The following is a 20295-nucleotide window of genomic DNA, read 5'->3' as shown; positions in this document are numbered from 1 at the left end:
ACTATGCTGACAGCAAAGGTGAATTCTCTACCTCACAATATAGAAAACTTCTTGATATTTTCTGCACTCCATTCTCCAAAGTAGAGTTACTTATTACTTCCTTTCTCTCCCTCTGATTTATCTTTTTTCTGCGCACTCATAATTCCTTCAACTTATTGCCAATATTTCACTTATTCCTGGGAATTGTTTTTTGTAACTAGTTGAATGCTTTTTTTATTTTTGGTTTTCAGGCAACAAAAACCCTGAAAACTCAATTCAAACTTCCACTAAAAATAAATGTTACTGTCAGCCTGACATCCAGAGGTAGAGTGGGATTCAGTGCTGTTCAGTCCCAGCAGGCCATGTTTCTCTGTTGTTCTCTCGACTGTGCCCTTGTCCAGTGGCTGACCTCATCCTCAGGCTGACTTTCCTCCTGGTCACAGGTGGCTTCCTGAAGCAACAGACTCTACGCGATCCCTCTTTCGTGTCTACGTAAAAAACTGTAAGCATCTCACAATCACTAAATGAGGTTTCTAAGCTTCGTGCAGAAGCCAATCACCACAGATCAAAGGAATGTCACATGGGTTTGCACCTTGGTTATATGCTCTCCACTGAAACAATTACTATAGTAAATGATTTTGAATTGTCTCTAGAGCTGGATGTGATATCAGTCCCATACAAACCCTTGATCTCCCGGCGGCTACACAGGGGAAAACTGTTAGAATGGTGTCGGGAAGACAAACTGAACATCCATTATAACTGTGATAGATTTCTTTCTCCTACTACTCCCACAAAACCCACGAAGCCTGAAAGATAGATAGTACCGACTTATCTCTGCATCTTAAGTCCTACCTCACACCTGACATAGCATCAGTATTCAACAGTCACCTGAATAAATGAACAAATAAAATAATTGTTTTTCCTCAAAAATATGTTTGTCGCCAACCATTCCTATAATTCTTAAATCACACTATAGTTGCAATAATATTTGCACAATATCTTATTGTTTAATGCCACCCTGCACGGTTATAATTTTTACCCATTGCTTTCCTGGGTCTCTCACTTGATTTCAACACATTACCGATTATTTTTAGAACTGCTATTAACACAGACTTCAATTGCTATGCTGTTTTCCCCTTGAGCGGTGAAGCAGTTGCCATGGAAACAGAATTCAATACCTCTCTCTAGAGCCTCACATCAATGCAATTTGATGAGAGGGACTAGCATACAACCTCCTACCTCTATTTTAGAAGTCTGGAGATCTATTACCTCAAAAGATGCAAGTCATTACTGCGGTAAGTCATACTTGATGAAATACAGGTTGGATGGCTTGTCCAAGAAGATGTATCAGAGCTCTCACCTAGAAGTAATTCTCTAATCAGAGTTGGAGAAAGTTTTGAATGGCCTGATTAACTAATGATTCCAAGTCACAAGGTAGATTTTATTTAAAGGTGGGAGGAAGGATCATTTTAAATGCTACCACTCATTCAGGACAAAGTCACAAACTTACAGCCTTTTACAGAGAACCAGGCATGGTGATTAGGTGGGGAGATGCATCCTTCCCCCCAGCTGCACCTACACAAAGAGTGAGATTTAAAATCTACTCCAGCTACACTGGTAGGGGGAGGGAGGAATAGGTTCCCAGATATCTCCAGGTGAGACAGCTCCTGTTAACCAAGGGCAATTCTCTGGACAAAGCTGTAGTTCTGAGCCTTAGCTGCTATACTCTTAGCATCTGGGGGAAGGATATACTGGCTATGTGGGAAACTGTGTGAGGAACCAACAGCATCATCTGCATATGAGTAGAAATGATTCATCACCAGGTGCTAAACTCTCAGCTGGAACAAATTTTCATAGTGTAAAACCAACTTTTGACCTTGTTAGCACTCCAGAATCTTTTATTTGATGGCTTGATGTGCTGTGATGGAATTTTCTACCTTGTCACATGAGCTATTTGCACAGAGTCTATCTCTGTGGGTTTATTTCTGAGGGTGATCGGAGTTAACCCAAAGATAAGGTCTGGAATAAGCCAGAATGGGGTAGATGCAAGTGAAAAGGGGGCAGCAAGGGGCAGATTACAATAGTAGAGCCAACTGTTATCAACAGGCACCTAAAGCATAGGGACCAGTGCAAAGCTGGTAGTGGGTCATGAGTAATAGCCAAGTAATCATAAAGGTATTGAATCTGAGACACAAGCAGATAACAATGAGCTTGTGGATGAGAAACAAAGCCAAAAGAAACTTGTACAGACTAGAATAAGGACAATAGACTAAGATCAGCACCAAAAAAACAAAAAAAAAAAAAAAAGAAGAAGAAGAGGTGGAAGATGAGGCTGGACTACAAGGCAACACCCTGATTTTGTTGTGGGATCTTTTTCTTAGTGCAATGGTTTTAAACTGGACAAGCAAAAGATTTGCTTTTGGATGTGTTTTGCTTTTAATTATCTGCTTGTTTGGTTTACAATCCTAGCTCTACCAAGATGATATTTTAAAGATGACCCTCATTGTACCTGTTCTTGGTCTATGCCTTCTCCATCTCTGAAGAAAAAGGAAGATTATCCATATACTAGATCAAGACAGATTTTCCCAAGTTCTCTAGTCACCACAGTTTCATTCTCTGCTGTGTTAATCCTTGCCCTCATCTTAGCCCCATTCCAGCTGTTTCCAAGGAACATGAAGTTCTCATTAGTAATTTTCTAGGATAGGAGTGGGTCAATATTATTAATGGAGTTTGTTCTACATACCAGCAGGTTTGGAAATACTTTTTGTCAAGACATGCACAGGCTTCCTGACACTGAATACCTCTGCAAAAAAGCCCAGCCACCCTTGGCCCATTTCTAGCTAGGACTCAGGCACATTCAAGGTTGCCAGATTCTCTGCAGGGTACTAGTTGGGGCTGTTTTCTTGCCTTCTTCTTATTAGGCCCATTTCCAGGTGGCTGGGAGCAGATCATTTTTACTCGACCTGTTCTGGGCAGAATTCAGGACCTGCTTCTACTCTGACTCTTACGTTTTGCTCTGTATTACCTAAACCCTGCCCTCCAAGCCTACACACACTCATTCACTATGTTCCTTCGTGCTTTCTCACCCATTCTTCTCTTCACAATCCTACAATACACCCCTCTGTCACTCCATTATAGAATGGCTAGAAAAGCTAAACTGGATTGAGGGAGTGTCATAAAAAGTGTCAGAGGGGAACTCATAGCAGGACAAAGGCCTTGTGGGCCAAGGTAAAGACTTTGGTTTTTAATCCTAGGAAAATGGAGAGTCAGCTGAAGAGTGAGCATGGTCTAAAAGCAATAGAAAAGGATTGATCCAGTTGTTACTTTAGAAACAGACTCACAGCGGTGGGTAAAGAGGGAAAGCAGGAAAACCCTCGGCGGGACATCAGAATAATTCAGACTGAGATAGTGGAGGCTTCATCCAGGATGGTTGCAGGAGGTGTGGAAAGATGAGGTCAGAGTCAGATTTTTGTTTTTGTTTTGTCTTTTGAATTGAGGGAAAAGGGTTTCCTGACAGACTGGACATGGGATATGACAGAAAGAATGAAGTCAAGGCTGATTCGAAGAGTTTTGGTCTGAGCAATTATTTGAACACTTGCATACTCTTTCAGGAAACCATTATGGTGCCAGGCTTTATTCTAGGTACTTTGCCAATTATGACTCATTTCTTTATAACAATGCTCTGAGATAGATGTCATTAGAATCCCCACTTTATAGATGAGTCACTGGCACAGATTGCTTAAATGACATGTGCAAGGAAGGTCCCAGTGAATGTTGTTACCATTAACTGACCTTGCACAGGGATCAGTGTAGGAGTGGAGCTGATTTGGAGCAGGGTGTGGAGCTTACATTTTTACTTTTTAAGGACTAGGAACTACTAACTCCCCACCTGTCCAGACTCAGTCAGCCTTTTCTTTTGGCTGGTATTAGTCTATGGTATACCCTCGGCCGGGCAGGAAGACACTTCCTTTACCCTCAAGGTTCTTTCTGCTGGCTCATAACTAAATCCCCATGAGACAGACTAACAAGACGACATAACCAAATTTAATCACATACATATGGGAGCCCCACATACATGGGAGAGTCCAGGACTTCACATATATGAGAAGTTCTGGGGCAGAAAGGTAAAATAAGACACATAGGGCATTGTGAGCTAAGGATGAAGGAAGATGCCTTGGGGATCTAGAAGGAAGGACGGTCCTTCACAGGACAATGTGAGAAAATGTTGAATAATTTGAAGCTCGGCCTGCCCTATAGCTAGGTCATAAAGAGTTGTTTTTGGCGATAACTTTTTATGGGCAAGGCCCCAACTTTAAGGAAGAGGTGAAAGTTTCTCATGAGCTTCCAGGGTCTCATTCGCATTTAGCTCAAAATAATTTGCATACCCCAGAGCCACATCTTGGAGTGACTTGTTCTGGACCCCTACAACTTCTTACCTACAGGGGTTATATGAAGTACTCCAGGACGCCACCAGGACCCCCACAGCTGGTGTTCTGCAAACAGCAGGATGATGTGAAATGTTTACCAGTCCCTCGGGGAAAAAATAAAAAGTAGTACTTGGTGAGTATTTGGGGATTTCTGTGGTGCATATATTCCTACCAGGGTCAATTTCCAACAACACGATTTTGCTGACTATGGAGTTTGAGGAGATCCACACCTACAGTCTGCCCTCAGCTGTAGTACACCACTAGGTGGAACCTGTATGACAATTCTACAGTGCTGGTGAACATCTAGCAGTGGTACTTCACGGCTCCCAAATGAGAAGGAGAATTTACGGTTGGAGATGTAACCCAAGCAGTTGGGCAAAATAATTTAGACTGGAACTAGAGATTGAAATGTAGATGATAAAGCAAAAGTAGACAATAAGTCCAAAGATATGGACTATCAAAGAGGCTACATAACTATAGGAGAGTGAAGTGGCTGAAACAGTGATTCTCGGTTGATGGCACAAGGGGCCAGTGCAGAGAAGTCTAGGATACAAACCTGAAAGGACTTCACAGTCAGGTCAGCTAATCAAAAGTGTTGGGAATGGGTACAGGAAGAAATCCAGCCCGTGGAGGAAAGAGGCATCGGCGAACTGCGATAGCTGCCAATAGCAAAGACAGTCAAGCGTAGTGTTTTACTAAATGACTGCTTCTCTAAACCTTATGCTTCGAATCTCTGGCAGTTATTTTTTTAAATATTTCTGATGCAGTGTGTCTGGGTTGGGTCAAGGAAATATGTGCTTCTTAAAAGCTCCATAAGCGATTTACATATAATGCCAGGTTTGGGGGTCTGGTAAATATCAAAGTCAGAAAGAATCAGGATTTCCAGGAGTCCCAAGAACAAATAAAAGCCGCCTAAATATGAGATTAAAGTTTAGGGCCAGAGCAGTAATGCCTGAAAGGAATAGGGTAAAGTTAACATGGCAGCCAAATAAATACATAGGTCAGAACAGATGCTGGGACCTAAACACCAAAGACACGTTAGGCATCCTTAAGCAAAAGTTCACAAAGTGTCCAATACACATTCTCAAGAACTTGGCAATGGGAGCGAAGAGAAAATTTTATTCAGGGGAATAGCATAATTATTTTACTTGCACAGTTGGGTAGAAAATGAATGCAAAGAAACATGACTGGAAGAATACTAAGAGGGCAAATCAAGCAAAGGACGATGAAGGCATGAGCAATGACTGTGACAGTGGGGATGGATAATGAGGTTGGTTTGGGAGGTATTTTACAGTTAGAACTGACATAGCATATATGAGTGGGTATATGGAGGAGGACGGATGGGCAGAAATTGAGGATAATTCCCACATTCCTACATATAAAGAAGAAGGAATGGGGAGAAATTAAAAGAGGATTCCTTCACATCCAACTAGGGTGATTCAGTAAAGAGTGTCCTTCAGTGGCATAAGCATCTAAGGAAAAAAAACAAGGAGATGAGAAAATATATATTCATTAGGATCTTGATTGCAAATTTGAGAATATAACTTGACTGGCTTGGGAGGGAAAAAAAGGCTTTTCTTGCTGCATGAAATCTAAGAGAAGATTAAACCAACAATGGTGTAGTGGACTACGGTAGCTACAGCGTTCTCTTCTCAGAATGTATTTTAAAATCCCTTCTAGTAGCAATTTTTATGTTTTGAGTACAGTTATGTCTGACCTACCCACAGACATAAAACTAGCTATGAACTGGGTCTGGCCAATGAGAGAACCTACGCATTTGACCAGAGTGATTAGATCAGAGAGCACACCCGAGCTGTGGCAATCAGGAGCCTTTATGAGACTTTTCCATTAAAGCCAGCAGAGACTTTTCTCCTAGATCTTTGTCTTCGTTGCCACTGTGTAAGAAGGATGAAAGGCTGAAACAGCTTGCAACCCGCTTTCTCAGCCCTCTAGAAAAAGTCTAACTGCATGAAGCTCAATTGAGACCAAGTTAAAACTGAGACAAGCAGAGATGAGAGATGGATAAAAAGAGCGACCCAGCAGTACTGAAGTGGCAGTTCCAGACATTAATAGAGGACTAGTCAATACAGCTATTTCTTTGATCATATTAGCTTCTTCAATATCCTCCCTAACCATTTAAGAAAATAAACTTCATTTCCCCCCTTAGGCCAGTTAGCAATAGGTCTCTGTAATATAAAGTATAAGATTCTCAGTAATACCTGCTGAAAGTCTAGAGATGTAACTGGACCTTGAGAAAAACTCAATCCAGAGACTGGAATATCACCAGAATCTAGTCCTCCACTTTTTATCTGTGCCTGTCCCTGAATACTTGTTTTATTCTCTCTCACCACAGCTGACTTTCTTTTACTCAGTTGGAAATGTGACTACCAATGACTTCCTTGGTTTATATCTCCATAGGTTCTGTATTTGAACTTAGTTCTATATTTTTACACTTGGAAGCACAGAGATGAACTCCATGCTTTTTACTCATTGTGCTTCCAAGTTCAAAATGCTAAGGAAGGCTTCTAATCAACCCACCTTGTATCATATAATAGATCAATCAACTGTGAGCTGGGTTTTGAAATGTAATTAATTGGTTGAGCTTGGGCCAAGGTAACATCCCTGAACTAATCAAACAAGGCCAGCGGGGTGGACTCCTGTGAGAAAATAAAGTTAGAGGCGGGAGAGAAATAGTTCCAAGAGAATAGAAGCTTTGTTCCCAGAAGAAGGGCAAATGTGACTATAGGTATCCCTTCCTGGAAGGATAATGTTTTAAACATGTTGAATTTGAGACCCTGTGACAAGGACAAATGAGGCCAAGGAAACGTGGTCAGTTCAAATCATTACTGGCCTGGAAGAGACAATTGATGCACGTAGTTGGTTCTGATGAAACGCGACATCTCAGACTATAAACTTGAAATTTAAACTGTAAATTGTCTATGATTTTACCCCAAGATTACCTAGAACTCTAGTTTTTAAAATAATTTTGCCCACTTTAAAAGGTTTGTCCTATAGTAGAGTGGACATTGTGAAGTAAGACAAGAGAAAGGGGTTGTGAGTCACAGAGGCAGGACCTTAGGAACAAAAAATTCTGATCTACGTTTCTCCCCCATTGGGCAGGAGGTAAGACCATGGGCTAGCAGAGCTAAGGACCCCAAGATTTGTGCTCTGAGCAGCTGACATAATGGGGTTGCCACTGACTAAGGAGGGGAAGGTTATAAATTAGTCATGTTTGGGGTAAATCGGATTTTCTCTCAGACATTTAAGTGAAGACAGCAAGTAATCTGTTAGAAATGTGGGACTGAATTTCAAAAGCGCAATCTGGCATTCCAGTATGAGGAGGTCCACAGTTACAGCAGTGCAGGCCCTGATAGCTGGTGTTCCTTTTTGTAATGCAAGTGCCTGACTTAAGCTTTGATTGCCTAGGCATCCACCTCAAAGCAGCATCCACTTCCGTCACAGCTACCTCAAATAACCACGGCCAGATAAAGAGCCAGGCCACCTCCCCACCCTGAGGCCCTTTTCTTTAGCGGTATTGGTTGCTTTTAATACTGACCATTTGGACCACACTTTTTCTTCTCCTCCAGCACTTTAAATTTCCCGCTCTTATGTTTTGAATTCACTCATGCAGAGTGAGGCCTCAATACCCTACGTCCCACGCTTTTCCCAATAAAAGCAGAACCCCAGGCCTGGTTCTTTCTCTCTCTCCCATGACCTTACTGTGTGGCCCCACTTGGGCCATGTAATTTCCAGAACCTGTAAGTAATAAACTTTTCCCCACCTCTTTAAGGAGAGCAGAATGAGGTTCATATCTCATAATACTTTGGAAAGTATATTGTTAATAGCCCAAGTACTGAAATCAGAGAGATTTTGGCTTGAGAACTAGCACTACCGCCTATCAGCTGTGTGAATCTGAGCAAGTTACTCTTTGAACCTTGCTTTGTATCCTCACCCATAAAATGAAGATCAGATTAGCATTAACTCACCAAATTGTTCTAGGAGTTGAACAAGACAATGGAGATGAGGGTCTCTGTGAGGTGAATGCCCAGGCAAATGCTCAGTAATTATTAGTTGCTATTATATGCCATCTGGAAGGCTTCCCTTTAGAGCCTCATCAGTGTCTTTCTTTCCTCAGTCATTTCCCACCCCACCTAGTGCCCTCACTAGGTCTCATCAAGGATACTTCTCATCAGCGTCCTCAGTGCCCTTTCTCCTCTGTCCTCCCACCCAGAGGTATTATGTCGACTCTCATCCCATGGATTCATTGACTAGAAATACTGTTGAAGAAAAATCACAGGGTCATGTCAACAGGTAAAGTATGAGAGTCCACGTGTATTCACCGGAGGGCATTTTAATGAGTACTTAAGCCGTAGAATATCTGGCTAAGATTGGACTCAAAAGATGTAAATTTTTTCATGAGTAAAATCAAGTAAAAACTCTGAACTAAATGTGGTGCCCTGAGAAGTTTTTTGGTTTCTGATCATGGAGACTTTAATATAGCTGGATGGGCCGTTCCTTTGTTTTTAGAAAAACAGCAGGTGCACCCTTTAATTGCACACACTTGCAGCAAGTTCTTTGTTCTTGACAAAGCTGTGGGGTCCCGCAGGCTGAAGGTAAGTGTTGTGGTTTGGTCCATCCTCATCATAAGGTAGACTCGGAGCTAGGTCTCTGAGAATATCGACTTCATTGCTTTACCGGTTGACTTGTTTGTTTGTTTTTGTTTTACTCATTTTCAGTTTTGAAGATTGCTTGCAGAAGATGAGGCACAAAGACAGGCTGCTTTATGGAAAGACTGAGCATGAGCAGGATGGCTTCAAGGCCCAGGAGACATCACAGTGGAGAGAGACTTCCTCTGCGGTTCTTACAGAACTCAGCGATGCTCTGCCCCCGCTTTGGGAACTGCAGCAGTGGGACCACAGTATCATGCCCCAGGCCATCCGTCACAGCAACAGGGGGCCTTTCTCAGACAACTTCGAGGGTAGTAGTTGTGAGCCAGGGAAGCTAGCACAAGGAAGTCAGAGTATGAAGGTGTCACACTGGGAGCGTGAGGCCTCCCTTCAGAAATCAGCAGCCATAATGGTGCATGTGGATGCTGAGGTCCTGCAAACACAGGCAGGGGGCACTGTGATTCAGGTTCCAATAAAAGAGCTCTAATTTTATATAAACAGACTGGTGAGGACTTCTTCCAGCCTTCTTATATTATAAATTAAAAATATGTGATGCAAACTCTTTAGGTATCTTGGTCAAGATTCTTCAGGGCAAGTGACTTATGCATCAATACTTTGAACTATATAGTAAGTTAAATGATACAGGCTGGAAAAGTAAAAATTTGCTTGCAGTAAGAAAATAAATGCCTTCCTTACCATTCATCACTCCAAAATCAGAACTTCAGATAAAGCTAGGCACAGATTTATCAGAAAATAGTATTTCTTACAAATACAAGCACTGCTGTAAAAGCCCAACTCTTGGAGTGACTACTTATTTCTTACTAAGACACCATCTTCTCTAAAATTATAGACTATCAGAACATCTCTTTGAACTTATTTCAGTAATAATAAAACATCCCATTCTTGTCTGAAGGAGTTAGGTTGTGTGACAGAGAGAGAGAAGCAGCCTGATTTATACTCCATGTACAGAGCTTCGGGCAGCAGGTTTCTGAACATAACATTTGACATCTTAATTTTCTTTCCCAGAAAACAGAACCAGAGGTCCATTTCACAGTCTAGAACCAATATCGACCCCGTTATACACAACCCCATTTTGCGTTGTGCCCTCAAAGCACTGTTTCATTTACACTGTACCTAAACTCCGGTCTTTTGTGATGTCCTATAACCACTCTCTTTTCCTTTCTTTGCTGAAACATCCCACAGTTCCTTTGATATTTTAATATTTAAATGAGTCAGTGAACCTGACTTAGTTTGTCTACATTTTCATCCCTCGTGATCTTAGGCTAATTTGGCTAAGAAAAGGTCAGGCCTTATGTTTTAAATGCCCCTTTAAGCACACTTAATTATGTGTATTACATTTTGTCCCATAAGCAGAAGTAACAAACTAATCTAATTACAAACCAGAGGATGTTTATAGCATAAATGTTTCCATGCTACAAACAAACAAAGTTCTTGAGACCAAAGAGGAAAAAAACACTCTTTAAAATGAAAAAAACCACAGAGTTGGATTTCTTTCACTTAACTAGGACTCAGGCTGTATGGCTTATAGTACAACAGTGATCAAAAGGGGGCTTTTTTTCTGGCTGTTGAGGCTCAGTGGATTGAGCACAGTCCTGCAAGCCAAAGGGTCACTGGTTCGATCCCCAGTTTAGGGTGCATGCCTGGGTTGCGGGCCAGGTCTCCAGTGGGGGGCAAGCGAGAGACACCACACATTGATATTTCTCTTCCTCTTTTTCCCCCTCCATTCCCCTCTCTAAAAATAAATACATAAAGTCTTTTTTTTTAAAAAAAGGACTGCTTTTGTTTTCTCTTTAGTAATACGACCCAGAAGTAATATAACAATGAGACCCTGTCTTGAAATACTCATGAAGCTCCCAATCCTCCTTCCAGGTCCTCATTCTTGACCTATGACCTTGGTTTCTGTTTCACGGAGAAGCAGGAAAGAAATCAGAAAAGGACGTGCACAAGCTCCCACCACCACATCTTCCCCCCTTCCCGCAACTGCACTCATGTACTGTTACTATGGGTGACCTCTCTGCATCTCACAGGGCTGTTCTCTCTGCTGTTGCCCTAGATCCCATCTGTTCACACCACGCAAGGACATCCGTCCAGTAACTCTCTTTCTTCTCCCTGGTAGTCAGCCTCCAAGACAGCCCACACTGACCTCAGCTCTGGGAGCCAGGCTGCTATGTTTCCCTTCTCACACTGAGTCAGGGGTGAACTGTGTGGCCAACAGAATATTGCAGAAGTGATGGTGTGTGATCTCAGATGTTAAGTCATAAAAGATAATGACACTTCCACTTTCTCGGATCTCTCACTCTGGAGAAAGCCACACTATGTCACGAGAACACTCAAGCAGTCCTCTGAGGAGGCCTGTACGGAGAGGAACCGAGGTCTCCTACCAGCAGCTCCAGCCAACCTGCCAGCCATGTGAGTAAGCCACTGTGGGTGTGCAGCTGCCAGGCCCAGCCGCATCCTTCCTGCAGATGACTGGAGCCTCGGCCAACCTTCTGAGAGACTCTGAGAGCCCTTCCCCAGTTGCTCCCCAATTCTTGACCTACAGAAACTGAGAGAGAGAATAAATGTTTAGTGTTCTTTAAGCCACTGCATTTTAGGATCATTTGTTACACAGCACTAGATAACTAACACATCTCCTGTGATCTAAATACTCCAGTGGCTCCCCATTTCCTCAGAGGAAAAGCCCAAGTCCTCTTATGTCTCACAAGACCCCTCACACTCTCTTCATTATCTATTACTTCTCTAGCTTCATCTTCTGCCACCCTCCTTTGCCACCCCAGGTCCAGCCATCGTGATCTCTTCACCATTCCTCGGATATGCTTCAGGCCTCTGTGCTCACGCCTTCCCTTCCCTCCTCCCCCACCTCTCTCAGACCTTTACTCAAATATCTCCCTCTCCCAGTGAGGCCTTGCTGATCTCCCTCCCAAAAATGCAGCTTCCCTCCATACAGCACCCCCTACACACACGTTCTCCATTTTTCCTCCCTCCTTTATTTTTCCTTTAGCACATCTTCCTATTTTACATACCACATATATTATTATCTGGCTTATTTTACTAGTTGTGGGCTGAGTTGGGGCAGAAATTTTTATCTATTTTTAATATTCTACAACAGGGTCTGGTTCATAGTTCATACTCCACAAAGATTTGTCAAATGAATACACAAATCTTAAGGATAACAGTACCTTTAATAACACCAGTGAATAGTACCTTTAAAAATGCCTCAAATGTAGACCTTTTGTGGATCATCCCCACTTGACAAAGCTGCTTCTAAAATTTAGTGCTAGTATTTATAGTATCTATGGGGGTCCTTAGAATCTGCATCTTTTGATTTGTTTTGTCTTTATTATTTTTCTTATTTATAATCTATTATTATCCTTTATTCCTGTTATTTTATTATATGTTGTCATTTGATGCTGCTTCAAAGACTTTATAAAGTTAATAAATAATATGGCTTTATAAAACTCAGAATAGATGATTAAAACTATCTTTGGTTCCTAATCAATTATTTCTCTCATTGATTGAGCTTTGAGTATTGTATATAAAAGCTTATCACCAAACTCGATGTCACGTAGATTTCCTTCCATGCTCTCTTCTACACGTTTTAAAGTTTTGTGTTTTATGTTTAGGCGTATGATATGTACTGAGTTAATTTATGTGAAAAGTGTAAGGTCTGCAATGAGCTTCATCTGTTTGGCACATGAATTTTCTGTTTCTTATTGGGAGAGTCTTGGCTTACTATTTTTTCCAAGGGACTGCTCCATTTTACCTACGTTATCATATCTGTGTGCATAGAGTTATTTTCAACATTCCTTTTTCATTCTTTTAATATCCATGGTATCAGTAGCCCTTTGATTTTTAAAAATATATATTTTACTGATTATGCTATTACAGTTGTCCCAATTTTTCCCCCTTTGCCCCATCCACCTGGTACCCCCCATTCCCTCTGGCATTCCCCCCCCACACTTAGTTCATGCTCATGGGTAATGCATGTAAGTTCTTTGTTTACTCCATTTCCTATACTGTTTTTAATATCCCTTCTATCTATTTTGTACCTACCAATTTGTAGTCCTTAATCCCTGCACCTTTACCCCCATTCTCGTCCTTCCCCTCCCAACTGCTAACCCTCTAAATAATCTCCAAATCTATGATTCTTTTTCTGTTTTGCTTGTTTCATTAGTTTGCTTTTTAGATTCGGTTATTGATAGTTGTGAATGTATTGCACTTTAATATTCATAGTTTTGATCATCTTCTTTTTGTTAAATAAGTCCCTTTAACATTTCATATAACAATGGCTTAGTGAGGGTGATTTCCTTTAGCTTTACCTTGTCTGGGAAGCACTTTATCTGCCCTTCCATTCTAAATGATAGCTTTGCTGGATACAGTAATCTTGTTACAGATCTTGCTTTTCATGACTTGGAATACTTCTTGCCAGCCCCTTCTTGCCTGCAAGGTTTCTTTTGAGAAATCAGCTGATAGTCTCATGGAAACTCCTTTGTAGGTAACTCTCTACTTTTCTCTTGCTGCTTTTAAGATTCTATTTATCTTTAAGCTTTGGTATTTTAATTATGATGTGTCTTGGTGTGGTCCTCTTGATGTCCATCTTGTTTGGGACTCTGTGCTTCCTAGACTTGTATGTCTATTTTCTTCACCAAATTAGGGAAGTTTTCTTTCACTATTTTTTTCAAATAACTTCAATTTCTTGATCATTTGCTTCTCCTTCCAGCATCCCTACAATTTGAATGTTGGTACATTTGAAGTTCTCCCAGAGGCTCCTTAGCCTGTCCTTGTTTCTTAGATTCTTTTTTCTTCTTGCTGTTCTGATTGAATGCTTTTTTCTTCTTTACATTCCAAATCATTGATTTGATTCTCGGCTTCATCTACTCCACTGTTGATTCCCTGTAAAGTTTTCTTTATTTCACATAGTGTAAACTTCATTTGTGCCTGGGTCTTTTCTATGCTGTTGAAGTACCCAATGAGTTCCTTGAGCATCCTAATAACCAGTATTTTAAACTCTGCGTCTGATAGATTGCTTATCTCTACTTTCTTTAGCTCTTTCTCTGGAGTTTTGTCTCTTCTTTCATTTGGGCCAAATTTCTTTGTCTCCTCATTTTGCCAGCCTCTCTGTGTTTGTTTCTATGTAGTAGGTACAGCTGCTCTGACTCCCTGTCTTAGCAGCGTGGTCTATTGTAGAAAAGCGTGCCTGTAAATTGGATGGCACAGAGCCTTAGGTAATTGCCAGGGCAGGGCAACCCACGTGACCCAGGATGAGGGGGTCTCTGATATGGTGTCACCACTCTGTGGCTCTGAGTCAGGGAGGGCTCAGAAAGGGGACTATGGCTGCTGACTGGCCTCTGGCCAGGAGGAAGCTGTCCCGCAGCACTCACGCTGATGCCAGGCACTTCAGTTTCTCTCTGTATGCCACTGGTACCCATCCAGCTGCTGCCTGGGTGCTGCAGCCCAGAGGGAGTGAGTCTGTGTAAGTCCTAAGTCCACTGAGGGACCTTTAAAAGGAGACACCTGAGAATCCCACAATTTCTTCCACCACCCCAACCTCCACTGGTGTTTACAGACAGAAGTTATGGGGACTTATCTTCCTGGCACTGGAACCCTGGGCTAGGTGGTCTGGTTTGGGGCTGGGACCCTTCACTCCTGAGATATCCCTCCTGATTTTTATCTACCACCTGTGGGTACAGGACTGCCTATTCCACATCTCCACATCTCCACCCCGCCACCCCACCTACCCATCTGGATGAATGTGATTGCTTTAATTCCTTGGTTGTTGGACTTCCACACAGCTCAATTTTCTGACGATTCTGGGTGACAGTTGTCTTGCAGTTTAGTTGTAATTTTTGCTGTGGTTGTGCAAGGGGGTGAGCTGTGTTTACCTACGCATCCATCTTGACTAGAATTCCGAGATTTCTAATAATAGCATTTGTGTCATCTTTCTTCTTCTTTTTTTTTTTTAGTTAGCCTGTCTAGAGGTTTATCAATTTTATCGATCTTTCAAGTAAACAGCTTTTTGTTTTCATTGATTTTCTCTATTGATTTCTTGTTTTCCATTTCCTTGATTTCTACTCTAACTTATGTTATTTTGTTCTCCTGCTTACTTTGGATTTAATTTGCTTTTCTGTTTCTAGTTTCTTATATGGAAACTTAGATTATTGATTTCAAAGCTTTCTTTTCTAATATGTGCATCCTATGCTGTAAATTTTTCTCTAAGCACTAATTTCACTGCATCTCATAAATTTGATAAATAGCATTTTCATTCACTTTGAAATATATTTTTTAAGAACTCTTCTTTCATCTATGAGTTATTTAGCGGTATGTTTTTAAAATTTCTAACATTTTGGGATTTTTCATCTGTTATTTCTGGTCTGAAGCATACTTTTGTATGATGTCTATTCTTTTAAATGTTTAAAGATGTGCTTTATAGCCCAGAATGTAGTCTATCTTGGCTAATGTTCTATGTAAGCTTGAGGAGAATGTTTAGTCACCTATGGTTGGATGAAATATTATATAACTGTCAATTACATCCAGATGATGATGGCGCTAGTCAGTTTCGCTAGATCCCTACTGATTTTCTGCCTGCTGCATCTGTCAGTTATTAACAGAAGAGTACTGAAGATCCAACTATAATAGGGGATTTGTCTTTCTTTCTTCTTGTAGTTTTACCTGTTTTGCCTCCTATTTTAACACTGCGTTATGAGGTATATACACTGGATTGTAATGTTTTCTTGGAGAGTTGACATTATCATTTTGCAATACCCATCTTTATCCCTGATGATTTCTTTGTTCCGAGACAAAGTCAGCTTTGCCTGAAATTAAAATAGCCAGCTTTCTTTTGATTAATGTTAGCATGGTGTATCTTTCTTCATCTCTTTTAATCTGTCTTTAAAATTAAAGTGAGCCCTTACCATTGTGGCTAAGTTGGCTGGGCGTTGTCCCACAAAGTGAAAGGCTGCCAGTTCAACTCCTGGTCAGGGCACAAGCCTGGGTTGCAGTTTGGTCCCTGGTCTGAGCATTTGTCTTTTCTTTTTCTGCTTTCTCTGGTTTCAGTTAATATTTAATATAATAATATTTTCTCTCTTCTCTTATCATATCAATTATACTTCTTTTAAATTCTTTTCTTTTTGTTTTGAGATTGGCCTAAAGTCTGCAGTATACATTTAGCGCTAATCTAAATCCACTTTCAATAACAAGATACCTTTCATAGATAGTTCAGGTCATTTATAATAGACTACTCCCAATTCCTGCCTTTTCTCCCTTATAAATGGCTGTCACTTATTTCACTATCTACCAGCTATAACCACCCAGCACACTGCTCTGTTATTATTTTCAAGTTATCTGTTAGGTCAATGAAAACCAAACAAATGTTGTTCCATCTTCATTTATTCTTTTCTACTGTTCTGTTCTTCGTGCAGATCCATTTCTGGCCTGTATCATTTTAGTTCTCCGTAAAGAACCTGTTCTTCCTTCCGAGGAAGGTCTACTGGTAAAAAGTTTCCTCCGCTTTGTTTGTTTGAGTTTTTATTTCCCCTCCACTTTCAAAAGTTAATTGTACTGGATGTAGAATTCTAACTTGGTGGCTTTTCTTTCAACACTCTGAATTAATTTCTCCGCATTCTCCCTTGCTTGCATGGTTCCCAAAGTGAAGTCTGATGTAATTCTTCCTGCTCTCCTATAGGTAATGCGTCTTTTCCCCTCTGGCTTCTTTTAATATTTTGTCATTGTTTGATTTTTTTAATTTTTAAATTAAACTTATTGAAGTGACATAGGCCAACAAGATCACATAGGTCTCAAGTGTTATGTTTCTATGGCACTTAATCTGTACATTGTGCTGTGTGCTCACCATTTGAGTACGACAGGCCTTCAAGAGATTTTTTTTTATCCTGTTTGGTGTTCTCTGACTTTCTGTAACTGGTTTGGTATGTCATCAACTTTCAAAAATTCTCAGCCATTATTAGTTCAAATATTTCTTCTCTTTTTTTTTTTTTTTTGCAGTATACCTATATGTTACACTTTTTGTATTTTTCCATAATTCTTGAATACTCCATTTCTTCTAATTTAAATTGCTGTCTCTTTACATGTAAATTTAGAAGTTCTTATTGACATATCTTTAAGCTCACTGATTATTTCTCAGCTGTGAAAGGTATTCATTTCTGGTGCAGTGTTTTGGGGGTTCCAGCATTTTCTTTTGATTCTGAGAATTTTCATCTCTCTGTTAATATTTCACATCTGTTCTTGCATATTTTCCCCATTTTCCAACAGAGCTCTTAGCATGTTATAAATACTTAAAATCCCAGTTTAATAATTATAAAATATCTACCATATCTGAGTCTGGTTTTAATCTTGCTTTATCTATTCAGACTGAATTTTTTTCTTGTCTTTTAGCACACTTAGTAATTTTTTGTTGAAAGCCAGAGGTGATATATTGGATAATAGGAGCTGAGATAAACAGGCCTCTAGTGTGAGGTTTTATGTTTATCTGGTGAGGAGCTCGGCTGTGTCGAAATGTTTGCTCTGGCTGTAGGCGGCAGAGGCTTCTTCAGTTTCCTTTCAAGTCCTTTTGTCTCTTCTCTTGTCTTAGGGTTTTCTTAGAAACTCCTTAAACAGTGTGTCTTGCAGATCTCTCCTTTGTAATCCACACTTATTACGCTGGAGTATCTTTATGATGGTCGTAAAGTACTAGGGAATTTTGTGATTAAATCTCCATTTTTACTGAGCTAGAATTAGTGGGCTCTGACCTTCAGAAGAGTTTCTTAACCGTGCCAGCTAGAGAAGCAGAAAGGGGCTCAAGTTGTCTAATTGCTCTTCTTGGTCAGAAAACACTTTCATAAAGAAGTTCCCCTTGAGGGCTGGACTTTCTTTCAGGGAACTGAAGGCACTGGGTGTATTTCAAAATGATTGTTCTTTCCCTGCCCTTGCCAGAAGCAGGAGGGAATTTTTGTCTGATCTTCACCGAGAGAACCTCAAGTGGCTCCTGAAGGTAAAACCTACTGAAGTCTGAATACTCCCCTAACACTGGTCCTGCCTTCCCAGGCTTTCAGTGCTTCATTTAGTCCCCATCAGTCTCTAGCAGCTCCCCGATGACTGTTTACATGCTCTCCACCCATCGTTGCTGGCTCCAGTGGCTTCTGCTCCTAGTAAGTTGTGATTTTGTGCATTCACCTGTGTCTTCAGTGTTCAGGGCAATAATTTGTCCCGTGACCTCGATTCTCTGGTAGTGATGATAAGAATTGTTGATTTTCAGTTTGTTTGGTTTTTTCTTATTGTGATGACAGCAGTGCTGACTTTAAAGATCTCCAAACATTAGTGCAGAAACCAGAAGTCCTAACAATATTCTACATATATCTTTTGACCACAGAAAATGCTGAGAGATACACAGATCTTTATATTGATATTTTATATACAAGAAAACTGAGGTGAAACTAACCTTCATCTACTTGCAAAGAGTCTTCCAATACAGACTTCTATGTTTAGTCATTAGTGCAAATGAACAATTTGAAAGAAAAATTTCAGCTTAAGCAGCAGATAACCCATATTTGGTCTGGCTCTGTGGGCATGATGTGAAAAGTACTGAACTGAAATATTCTGTTATAAATATCCTCAAGCCTGACTTAGCCCGGAACTCATTTTTAGATTTTAGGAAATTCACAACAATGGGAATCTCAGTTTCTTAATGTGAATCTGAAGCAAGAACAAATCACATGATCACTGAGGTCTTTTTTAATCACAAAGATAAACAGTTGAATCTAGGCCCTATATTTTTCAGAAGAGAGAGTTTGCGTATGAGTATATCTGTAAATATGTATGTGTGGAAAGGGGAACTTCAAATTTCTCTGAGCTGCTTAATTAATCCTCTCCCTTACATGAAAAGCCTTAGCTTCTTTAATTCTTTAAAGGGCATGGTACTCTTCCTCTTCTTTTATTTATCATACACTATATTATAAATGTGAATAATGTTTAAAGCAGGACTCTCTTCCAGGATACCTCCTTTTTGGACACTCCTTATCTCTATTTTCTGCTACTTGTAACTCCACAACCATTACTAACCACTGGATTGTCTCAGTTCAAGGCCACTTCCCCAGAGAGACCCTCTTTGAACTCTCAGACAAGGAGAGAACCCAGCACTTCCCCTTTCTGAACTTGTTCATACCTGTGTCCCTTGCCAGTCTGGAACCTACATGAAGGGTAGCACCCTGTACAGGCCACAGATGCAGTCCCAGAGCTAGAACAGTCTAGAACACTGCTGTTAACTCTCTGTGATGACTGAAGTACTCTAAAGTCTGCGACATGGCTATGGGGTGCTCGAAAAGTGTCCAGTACAAGTGAACTACTGAATTTTTAATTCTCATATAAATTTAGTAGTCATATGCAGTCTGTGGCTACATAGCAGAGAGTGAGAAACTAGAGCAATGTTTCTTAAAATCTAAACCAAAATGTCAGAAATCTGCATTTTAACTCATTCCCCCTCAGGTCCCCCTCATTCCCCCAACAGATTGATTCTTACCATCAATACAATTGGACAGCTATTGATGTGATTCTCATGGAGGAGACTTAAAAGAAAATGATTCTTGAGCCATACCCCCTCAAGATTCTGGTGTGAGGTACAGGTATCAGTATTTTAAAAACAAACAAACAAATAAATAAAACAAAAAAACCTCCCCCGGCATTGTAATGTGCAGCCAAGCATGAGAAGCCTGTATAGTTCTCATGTGGCACTCAGTACAAATTAGATAAATGTGAGGATATTTGTTCTGGTGAATTTATAAAGGCCTGGTGATTACAAGTAAAACCTTGTGATGTCACAAGAGATGTGACATTAGTGATTCAGATAAATTTCTTAATACTCTGAAAAAAAATTCAGCTTTAGATAATCTTTCACAACAATGTGTGAAATTCCTTGGTCTTTGGTTTTATCCATAAATAGTACAAATAATACCCAGTTCTGTGATGTTTAGAGAAAGTGACATGGTCAGAGTTCCCTGAAAAATCATCTCTCCAAATGAATAAAAGCCTTTGTAATTTGCTGGTAGATAAACAAAGGGCCTGACGACCCCTCCTCAGAGTCACGGGAGTCACATGACCACGCACTCCCGCCCAGAAGATGAGCGAAGATGTTCCCCATCCCACCACTCTCGGGCAAGGCCTTTGGAGCTCCTGAGATAGAGCCTGCCCCTCCTCCAGCCAGGTGTGTAGGTCAT

General features: G+C 40.6%; 1 long non-coding RNA gene across 1 annotated transcript; it reads left to right on the top strand.

Annotated features, from left to right (window-relative positions):
- Positions 1-237: 237 nt before the first annotated feature.
- On the top strand, positions 238-9435 carry LOC123480610 (uncharacterized). Its single transcript, XR_006656692.2, has 3 exons — positions 238-481; positions 4422-4539; positions 9143-9435. It is a non-coding gene; the product is annotated as an uncharacterized lncRNA (long non-coding RNA).
- The last annotated feature ends 10860 nt before the right edge of the window (positions 9436-20295 follow it).

Source organism: Desmodus rotundus, chromosome 9, assembly GCF_022682495.2.
Source record: "Desmodus rotundus isolate HL8 chromosome 9, HLdesRot8A.1, whole genome shotgun sequence".
NCBI lineage: Eukaryota > Metazoa > Chordata > Mammalia > Chiroptera > Phyllostomidae > Desmodus > Desmodus rotundus.
This window is presented reverse-complemented; position numbering and strand designations above follow the sequence as displayed.